The sequence below is a fragment of the Mauremys reevesii genome, linkage group 17, assembly GCF_016161935.1.
Source record: "Mauremys reevesii isolate NIE-2019 linkage group 17, ASM1616193v1, whole genome shotgun sequence".
NCBI classification, from domain to species: domain Eukaryota; kingdom Metazoa; phylum Chordata; order Testudines; family Geoemydidae; genus Mauremys; species Mauremys reevesii.
In genome coordinates, this window is record NC_052639.1 from 8,702,785 (window position 1) to 8,712,268 (window position 9,484).

General features: G+C 52.2%; 1 non-coding gene across 1 annotated transcript; it reads right to left on the reverse strand.

The window, feature by feature from the left end:
• Positions 1-7,976: 7,976 nt before the first annotated feature.
• Positions 7,977-8,048, reverse strand: TRNAQ-CUG. Its single transcript has one exon. It is a non-coding gene; the product is annotated as a tRNA-Gln (tRNA).
• Between the last annotated feature and the right edge of the window lie 1,436 nt (positions 8,049-9,484).

Here is a 9,484-nt window from a genome sequence, read left to right on the forward strand (position 1 = left end):
CAACACACCCAGCCCCTGCACCCGTCCCACTCCAGGTCTGCTCAGCCCAGAGGGGAGCCCCCCGGCTGAGTGGGGAATCAGAACCCCCGAAATTACCCTGGGACCAGCATGATCAGCCTCCGCCCTGCCCTGCTCCACATGTATTTGGAGTGAGTCAGTTTCCTGTCCCAACATGTGTCCTGCCCTGTGTCTCTTCTCCTCCCCAGTTCCTCCAAACCACGCCATTTCCCCTGCACCCGGGCTGGGTCTCTGCCAACCCCCTTCTCCTCCTGCCCCAATAGCTCCCGGCCCCTACAGGTCTATAGGGCTGGATCCCTCTCTCCCCCTTCTCCCCTCATTTCCTGCCTCTGGGGTCTATGGAGATGGGTATCTCCTCTGCCATCCCCTCTCCTACCCCCCCATATCCCGCTGCCTCTAGGGGTCTATGGGGCTGGGTCTCTCCCCCCACCCACCCCACCCCAGCCCCCAAAATCCCTCAGGGGCACAGTGGGGCTGGGGCTCTCTCCCTGCCCCTGTGCTCCCCCCTGCACACGATGTCCTGGGAGTGACTCAGTTTCCCTGGACCAACATTTCACACCCCCCATCCCCACCCGACATGTCTCCCTCCACCCCACCCCATTTCCCCAGCACCCCGGGCTGGGGCTCTGCCAATCCCCCGTCTCCCCTCCAGACCCCAATATACCCAGTCCCTGCCGGTCGATGGGGCGGGGTATCTCCTTCCCCTTCTCCCCCCATCCCCCATCCCTTCCCCCAATGTCTCCCTGCCCCAGTCTGTCTATGGGGCTGGGTCTCTCCCTGAAGCCCCGCCCCCAGCGCGGGGCTCACAGACAATCCCCGCCCGGCGGCTGTGACGTGCGCTGGGGCTGTGACGTGCGCTGACGGGCTCACTCCCCGCAGGCGACTCGTTCACTGGAGACCAGAACGACAGTAGGTGTCACGTGTCCATGGGCGGGGCTATGCAGATGAGCAGTGTCTGGTGGCAGGACGGGGAGCAGCGAGAGGAACCGAAGGAGCCCGGCGGAGAGAATTCTCTGCGTGTGGACAGAATCCGGTGTGGGGAGTTCGTGCTGTGGGTGCCTGCACCGGAGTCACTTCGGGGCAGTGATTGCCACTGAGCTGCATAGTGACCAAAGGGGTGTGAATGGGGTGTGGTGCCTGGCGGGGAGCAGCTCCTGGTGAAAAGAAAGCAGCAGATCCTGTCCTAGCAGTGTAAGGTGACCATTTTTTTCTAATTTAAAACCAGGACATTTAAAATAGCTCAGCCAGCATGAGTAATAGTCGCTGTCGTAGAATATAAGTTGAAAAAATATTGCAGAGTATGCTTATCTTTTTTTTTCTTTAAGTGAAAGAATACAATAAAATGTACTTCTTTTATTTATATTATATATTATGAAAGTAATTTTGTGGAAAAAAAAATTTGATATGGGTAGATTAGTACATAATTGTATATTTAGGATTTTGGGATCCAAGTAATAAAGAAACAAGTGTAGCAGTAAAACAAAATGATTTTAATAAAAAATGGTACAAAAGTACTTAATCTACATTCCTAATTTTGCTTCTTATATTTTTGTGAAGAGTGGATTGATTTTAATAATAATTCATTTTCCTGGATGTTTTTATAAAATTCCATGCAAGTTTGGTTAAAATTATATTTAGTAATTAGCAAACATTTCAAAGTTTCAACGTGTACTTGAGTTTTATCACTGGACCAGATACTGTTCATCAAAGAAAAAAAGACGTTCGGCAGGTGCATTGGTTCCTGGTAAACAGAGACAATATTCTACCAATTTGCCAATATTTTTGTAGGAAACATCATTTTCACTGAAGGCTTTGAATATTTCAATCCATCTGTTCGATAGTGGTACAGAATTTTGTCTCCAGTGAGTAATTTTTTCATCTGTAATGTAGCGCAGGACAAAGCAGGTTTCATCAAACAGTTCATCTTCTACTAAATTGATTTCAGAAAAATACTGAAGAATGTAATCACTGCAAACTTGAATGTTGCCATGGGTGAGTTTAGTGTTTAACAAAACCCAATTGAATTTTTCGGTATGCTTAATAGGTCCTTCCCATTCTTCTAGATATTGAATACATGTGTCATAAAATTCTACCACTTTTTCTTTGAAAATAGCAGGTTTTAATATGCCTTCTTCCTCAAGCTGCTTTGCCGCACCTGTAACGGCAAGAAAACGTTTGCTTTTCTGTCAGCTAATTTTGTTTTTAAGTCACTGTAAATATTGCTAGTTTCTATAATAGAAATCTCCTGTCCTTCTATTTTCAAAATAGCATTGTGGAACATTGATGACACGTTATATGCAAAAAGTAAAGCCAAGACTCTGTCTCTGAATTATCAAAATAATTTGTGATAATTGTGGGGCTCTTCTCGTTTGAGGCAAAATATGATTTTAAGGCAGGATATATTTGTAGGGCGCGCTCAATCGCGGGTCGTAACGCCAACCATCATGTGACACTGTATCCCAAGACTTTCTTATATTCGATGTCCACGAATTCACAAAATTCTTTCAATTCATTAACGCGCACTGTATATATATAAAAGTATGAATAAATCTTGGTGATGAAAGTTTGCACATCAATTGGTACACAGTCGGCTGCAGTTTGTATAGCATTGTTCAAAATATGAGCGGCACAACCAATTCCCACAAGCTCTCTTCCACCCAAATTTGATTTCAGCTTGGTAAAAATGTTATTTTTCCCACTTCTTCGCATTCCTCCAAAGTTAGTATTGGTGTTGTCAGCACAAAATCCAAGTACTTTGGTATCTAAACGATACTTTTTTAACACTTCCAAAATATAACCAGTAACTATGTCAGATGTTTCGCCTGGCAAATCTCTTACTTCCAAAATTTTGACGTGTATTCCAGACTGGTATGAAAAATATCTTCTTATTATGGGAATCAACTTTACTTCCTTGTGGTTTGATGCATCCGAATAAATAGAAATAAAATGTGCAGCATCTAAATCCTCTTCCAATAACTGTTTCACATAAGGCACCAGCACATCGGTAACTATTGCCTCGCATTTTGTTCTAGAACATGTAAACCTGGCATCAAAACATGTTTTAATCAGTTTGCAGGTACAATCCATTGATCGGAATGAGTGATTATGCATTACTGTGTGGTACGCCCATAAACCTTCAGCTGCAGCTAGTTTTCTTTCAGCATCTTCAAATTGTTTTTTCTTAAAATATGATGTCACACTCGTACTTGCAATTGCTGCAGACACGGCCCGTTTATGTTTGACTGTTTGTATGTGGTTTTCAATGTCGGTTTTTCCACTGTTTGCAATAGAAAATATACTTCTGCATTTTACACATTCCACCTCACTATTGTCATTATTAGTACTTGCTTTGATGAATGTATATTTCGATTTCAACTCGTCATTGAAGACGCACTTTCATCGTTTTGACGCCATGGGTGTCCAAAAATAAACAATTATTACAAACTTCGTCGGATGTCGGTCTTGGTCCGAGGGGGAGAAGTCACCGGTCCAGGATCGAGGGGAGCGAAGACGCTGGTCCTGGTCCAAAGGGGCGAAGGCGTCGATCCTGGTCCAAGGGGGCGAAGTCATCGGGTCCTGGCGAAGCAGCGAGGTGCGCCGTGAAAACGGTGGAGCGAAAAGCTCGAGTAACCGAGAGAGCGCGGAGCTCTGAGGGCCAGTGTCACGGTCCGAAGATGCCAGATCACTGGTGCCTGTCCTGTGTTGCGGAGGGCCTTTTATAGTCCGAAGCTAACACCGAATTGGTCGATTTTGGCGGGCTCTGTGTGATGACATCATCATCGAGTTCCCACAGTCGGGCTGTATGTAATGCGCGGGAGTATTATTGAAGAGTCGCCGCGGCCACAATATAGTGAGAGTGCATGTGCTGAATGCTGAGTATTGCCGAGATCCAACGACGAGAACCGTCGTGTAAAATAAAACTAAAACTAGGATAAATTAATAAAATTGATTTAGGCTGGTTTATCAAGGATTGATTTGATGTACTCAATCTTTTGATAAATTAATAATTTTTGATTTTGTAGTCCTAAACTGTACTGGTTACATCTCACGACTAACCAGACCAATGTCCAAAAAACCAGTACTGTACTGGTAAAACCAGTACGTATGGTCACTTTATAGCAGTGGTTTGTGGGGATGTGGGGATTTCTTTGCAACCATGAGTGGGATTGTTGTGGGTGCAACTAAACCCCCCCTTCTCTGGGGGGGCGGGGCTTCTACTGTCTGCCTTGGGGAGGGAGGGGTCCATGATGTCACAGCCCATGGTGGAGGGGAGGGTTGAATCATGTGGGGGAGTAACTTCCCCTGCTCCCACTCACTCTCCACTAGGGGGCGGGGCTGGGATCTCTAGGGAGGGAAGTACAGAAAAAACAGTTTCCCCTATGGAACCCAGGAGTCCTGGCTCCCAGTCCCCCTGCTCTAGACCCCCTCCACTCCCTGGGCCAGGGATAGAACCCAGGGGTCCTGGTGCCCAGCCCCCTCCCTGCTCTGACCACTCAACCCCACTCCCCTCCCAGGGTGGTGCAGGGGTCACTGGGTCTGTGTCCCAGCTCTGCTAAGGGCCTTGACTGATTTTCCCAAAGTGCTTCCTTCTGAATCCAGCACATCTGCCCCCCCCCGCCCGGTCACTGCCCACCCCCGTGTGGGGGCACCAGCACTGTGCCGGGTCGTGATGGGAAATTGTCCAAGCTGGCCCAGGAGAGACGTGTGTGTCCCTGCTGCCCCCTGCTGGTGGGGCTGAGCCCCGCTCTGTGTGTGTGTGGGGGGGGTGTGTGGCTTTGCAGGATTTTGTATCCAGCAGCAAGTGACACACACACACACATTGACGCACAAAGGGACTCAGACAATCCCCAAAACACTCACACACAACACACCCAGAGAGGCATGCTAGCCCAACCCGCAAAGAGAGAAACGATCACACCCCCAGCCACACTCACAATCACACACACACCAGAATATTCACAACTGTGCTCAGAGACACAACCACACACAGTTCACTCCCACTGCTCCCAACACAAGGACTTCCTGCCCCACACAGCGTGTGCCGAGGCCTGTGGAACTCACTGCCACTGGACAGTTACCAAGGAGAATGGACCTTTCCAGGAGACCAATAGACATGGCCGTGGCGACAGAGGGGGCTGGCTCCCAGGGTCTGACCCGGGCTGAGACTGGTTCTGACCTAGAGGGGTCTATCCAGCAGGGGGCAGCGTGACCCACACACAAACCCACCAGAAGCGCCTTTCTTAGCGGGTCTCCCAGGCCATCCCCCACCCTGCCCCGGGTTGGGTAACAAAGGGGCAGTACGGGACTCTGGGCTGTGTCACAACCGGCCCCAGCCCCTCGCTCCCACACGCTGGTGAGTTGGGTAACTGCCGAGGGATTGCACAAGAGAGTCAGAGCCAGGGAGAGAACCCAGGAGTCCTGGCTCTCCCCCTGACACACTCTAACCACTGGACCCCACTCCCCTCCCAGGGCTGGAGATAGAACCCAGGAATTCTGACCACCAAACCCGCCCCCCCCCCGCTCTGACCACTAGACTCCACACTCCCCTTTTAGATTTTAGTCTCGCTGACTCTTCTATCCACCCAGCCCACCTGTCCATCCCTTTGCTGCAGGTTTCTGGGGTGTCACCCCTGCTCTGCGCTCCCCCAGTGCAGCCCAAGGCTTTTCCTCCCCCCAGCCACATATCCTCTCCCCCCTCGTGCTGGGTTGTCTGGCACAGGCTCCTTCAGGGGTTTGCATTTCTTGGTAGTTTTTAACCCCATCACCACTTCCTGCCCAGCTCCCTCCTGCTGTGCAAGATGGTTTGGGGGGGATGGGAAGAACCCAGGAGTCCTGGCTCCCAGTCTCACCTGTGCTAACATATGAGACTCCACTCTAACCCCAGCGCTGGGACTGGAACCCAGGAGTCCTGACACCCATCTTCCATTCCTCTAACCACTAGACCCCACTCCCGCCCTTTTGGGGAGCCAGGGCTCCTGGGTTCTGTCCCCAACTCTGGGAGCAGAGTGGGGTCTAGTGGTTAGAGCAGGAGGAGCCAGGACTCCTGGGTTTTATTCTCAGTGCTGCTGTGTGATACTGGGCCTCTGTTTCTCCTCCCACTTTTTGGGTGTGGAGCCTGTAAACTCTCTGGGGCATGGCCTGTCTCTCACTGTGTCTGGGCAGCGCCTGGCCCAACGGGGGCCTTGATTCTGCGCCGGTCTCTGAAGGTGCTGCTGTTGTACAGATAAATAGTCGTGATACTAAAAGATGTGGCAGTGCGTGAGTGTACCACCATTACCGTGCAAGGGCTAAATGTGATTCTTATCCCTCTGACCTCCCGTGCACCCTTCCCCCCCCCGATTCTGCACCCTGAGCCCCTTGTGCCGCTGCCCTTGTCAACGGCAGCGCAGGAAGCCACCCAGCCCTAGCCCTAAAACAAGAAGATGAGAGAAAAAAATAAAGCTCACACCAACAGGAAACCAGCCCCAGCAGTTTGTGCCTTCACTTCCCAAAATATTTTTTACACACACACACACACACACACACACACACACACACACACACACACACACACACACACACAGAACCCTGCTCAAACAGCCCCCTTTGCCAATGCACCACCTCACCTCGTCCAGGCAGGTCTAGGCGGGAAGCTCCGTGTGGGAGCGGTGATGGACGGCACCATCAAGGTAGGTTCTGCAGATCGTCCTCCAGGTACGGGCGTCTCGGCTCCAACTGGCACTGGGCTCATGCTGGGCTGCGTTCAGTTCCTGTCTCTGGTGTGCGTCCCGGCTCCACAAACGCCCCCGCCCCCTGCTCTTTCCTTCTGGTACTAAAAATATCCTCTTCCTTCGCCCCAGAGAGACACACCCACGGTGCTGCTCAGCACACGGCTTCCCCCCACCTTTCCCCATTCCCAGGAGGGTGCGGGGAGGGGGTCAGGATTGGGGAGAGCCCATGTCCCGAGGGGAGGGTATTTTGGGGCTTGTCCCCTGCTCAGAGCATGGGGGTACCAATAGGCACCTATGGATGGTCCCCCCAAGCAGGGCCAGGACTGAAATGGGAGGCCTGTGCCCCCAACATGGAGAATCTGGGGTGCAACCTTACTTAACGGGTCAGTCTGTCCTTTCTCTGACTCTCCCATTCCAGCTTCAACTAGCGCTTGTGGTTCATTCGTTCTTTTTCATTCCTTTCCTTCTCTAGCTTGTATGTTCTTGCTTTCTTTTTTCCCCTCTGCCTTTCACGCTCTTGCTTTCTTTCCTTCTTTTTCTAATATTTTTTCTCTCCCTTTATTTCTTTCTCTGCCTTTCACGTTCTTTTCGCTTGCTCTCTCACAAGTTATTTTGTTCACTTGCTCTTTTTCCTCGCTCCTTCTGAGCCAAGTGGGTTCTCCTCGCACACAGATTTTGACAGGTTTTCCTCCTGATCAGCAAGTGGATTAAGCACATCTTCAGTAGGGGTTTGCCATGCCAGGGAGCAGGCTGACCGAGTGTCTTTGTGGCCGTCTGCTGGCCACACATAGGCATGGTCCTCTCCTCCTCTGGCCCTGCCCTCGGTTGCTCGGTAGCTTTTAAGCCTTCCCTTGGAGCTGTCAGCACCAGCTGCCTCTGCTCTAGGTGCCCAGAGGAGGAGAGGTGCTGGGCTCCAGCCTGGGACTCTGCCTCCCTCCTGCCTAGCCCTGACTATGAAGCCTGGCCCTGGCCCTCCTTCCTTCAAGTGCCAGGTGGACAAGAGGTAACGTGGCTGCAAGCAAAATGGCCAAACTTGTGGGCCTCATGTGAAGCAGCAAGAATCCCAACCACCTGGTCAAACCACAGGAATCAGGGTCACAAGTTCTAGAGCCCCAACCAATTCTGGCCATTCACCACCCAAGACCTAGCTCCAGTGGGCGAGTCACACAGCAGGAGGGGAAAGATTGGCTCTTAGACAGCTGGAGACAAGGAAGTTGAGCACTGGGAGCTTTACCACAAGCCAGCACAAGGTCCCACTGAGATTTGAACTCAGATTGCAGGATTCAGAGTCCTGAGTGCTGCCCATTACACCATGGGACCAGCTTGTGCTGCTTTTTCTGTACAGTGGTGACCCTCACGGGGCTGGCTCATGTAAGGGACTGTAGGCCCCTTACTAAAACTTAGTGGGGTTTTTGGTTGGCTAGTTCCCAGTCCCAATAGAAGGGGGAAGGGCCAATGGGAAATCAGGACCCTGAGACTGACAGTCCCCAGGGGCAATGGGGAGAGGCCAAAGCTCCAAGTTAGCCACACTGACAGGCCAGGCAGTGTAATGAGGGAGTCACCAGGCCAGGGGGTCCCATCCTCCGCGGGAGCTGGAACTGCCTGGGTCAGAGTGGGGCAGAGCTAAGGAGAGAGCAGGAGCCCGAGAAGAGCCGGGGAGCAGAGCTGGGCAGGTGTAGTGCCAGAAACTGCTCCCTGTAGGACTTTGCTGCCTGCAGCAGTTACTGAGACCTGAGGTTGTTCTTATTTGCTGACTTGTCCTAACTGGCTAAAACTTGACAGTGGTTTCTCTAGCAAAGGCCAGTCCCTGCCCCCTTGGTCCAGACATCCTCATTCACATCAGGCTGGGGTGACCAGATGTCAAAGATGAAATATCGGGACGCGGGGGCAGAGCAAAAAAAAAAAAAAAAAAGCTGGAGGCTCCCCCCTCCCCCGCCAGGCGGCAGTGGCACAGCCCCGTTTCCACCCAAGTCTCCGCTCCGACCCCTGATACACCCCCAGCTCCCCTGTCCCCTCGCTCCTGGGCCCAGCCTGGGCTCCGAGCTCTGCAGCCGAGCCGCACTCCAGGTCCCTCCTGCAGCTCCCGGGCAAGGGGCGAACCAGGCAGCCGGGCCCGGGCCCTCCTGGCAGAAGCGTGTCTGCCCCATGTGTGTCTCTGCCCCCCACCCACATGGGTCCTGCCCGCTCCCCACTGCCATCAGCCCCACTGCGCTGCCCCGCAGGCTCCAGGGCTGGAGCAGCCTCCATGCTGTGCTCCTGGCCATGGCCCGTGTGCAAACCTGGGAGGGAGGAGGATGCCGCCTGCTTGGGGAAGAGGCAGGGCCAGGGCGGGGATTTGGGGAGGGATCCAATGGGGGAAGGAGGGGGCGGGGTCGGGGGGTGAGTGTCCCTCCAGGATCTGCCTGTGTGCCGGAGCAGAGAGCAAAATTGTTTGTTTGTCCAGTGTCCTGACCAAACATCGGTCGGGACGCGGGACAAACAGGCAAATATCGGGACAGTCCCGTTAAAATTGGGAAGTCTGGTCACCCTACATCAGGCTTCAAGTTGAGAATCATTTCCCCTTCCCGCTCTGTGGGAGGGGAGACTGTTAAACGCGCTCTCTGTGCGACTGCACGTGGCTAAGCAAAGAGAACAAACCCCCAATCCCCCCTGTGCTTTGGGGGCCAGGTTTGTGGTGGGAATTCTGTAGTTCAGATGACTTCACACCTGGGCATTGGGATTCTTTACCAGTTTCTCTGGCATTGGGGCATTTTTGT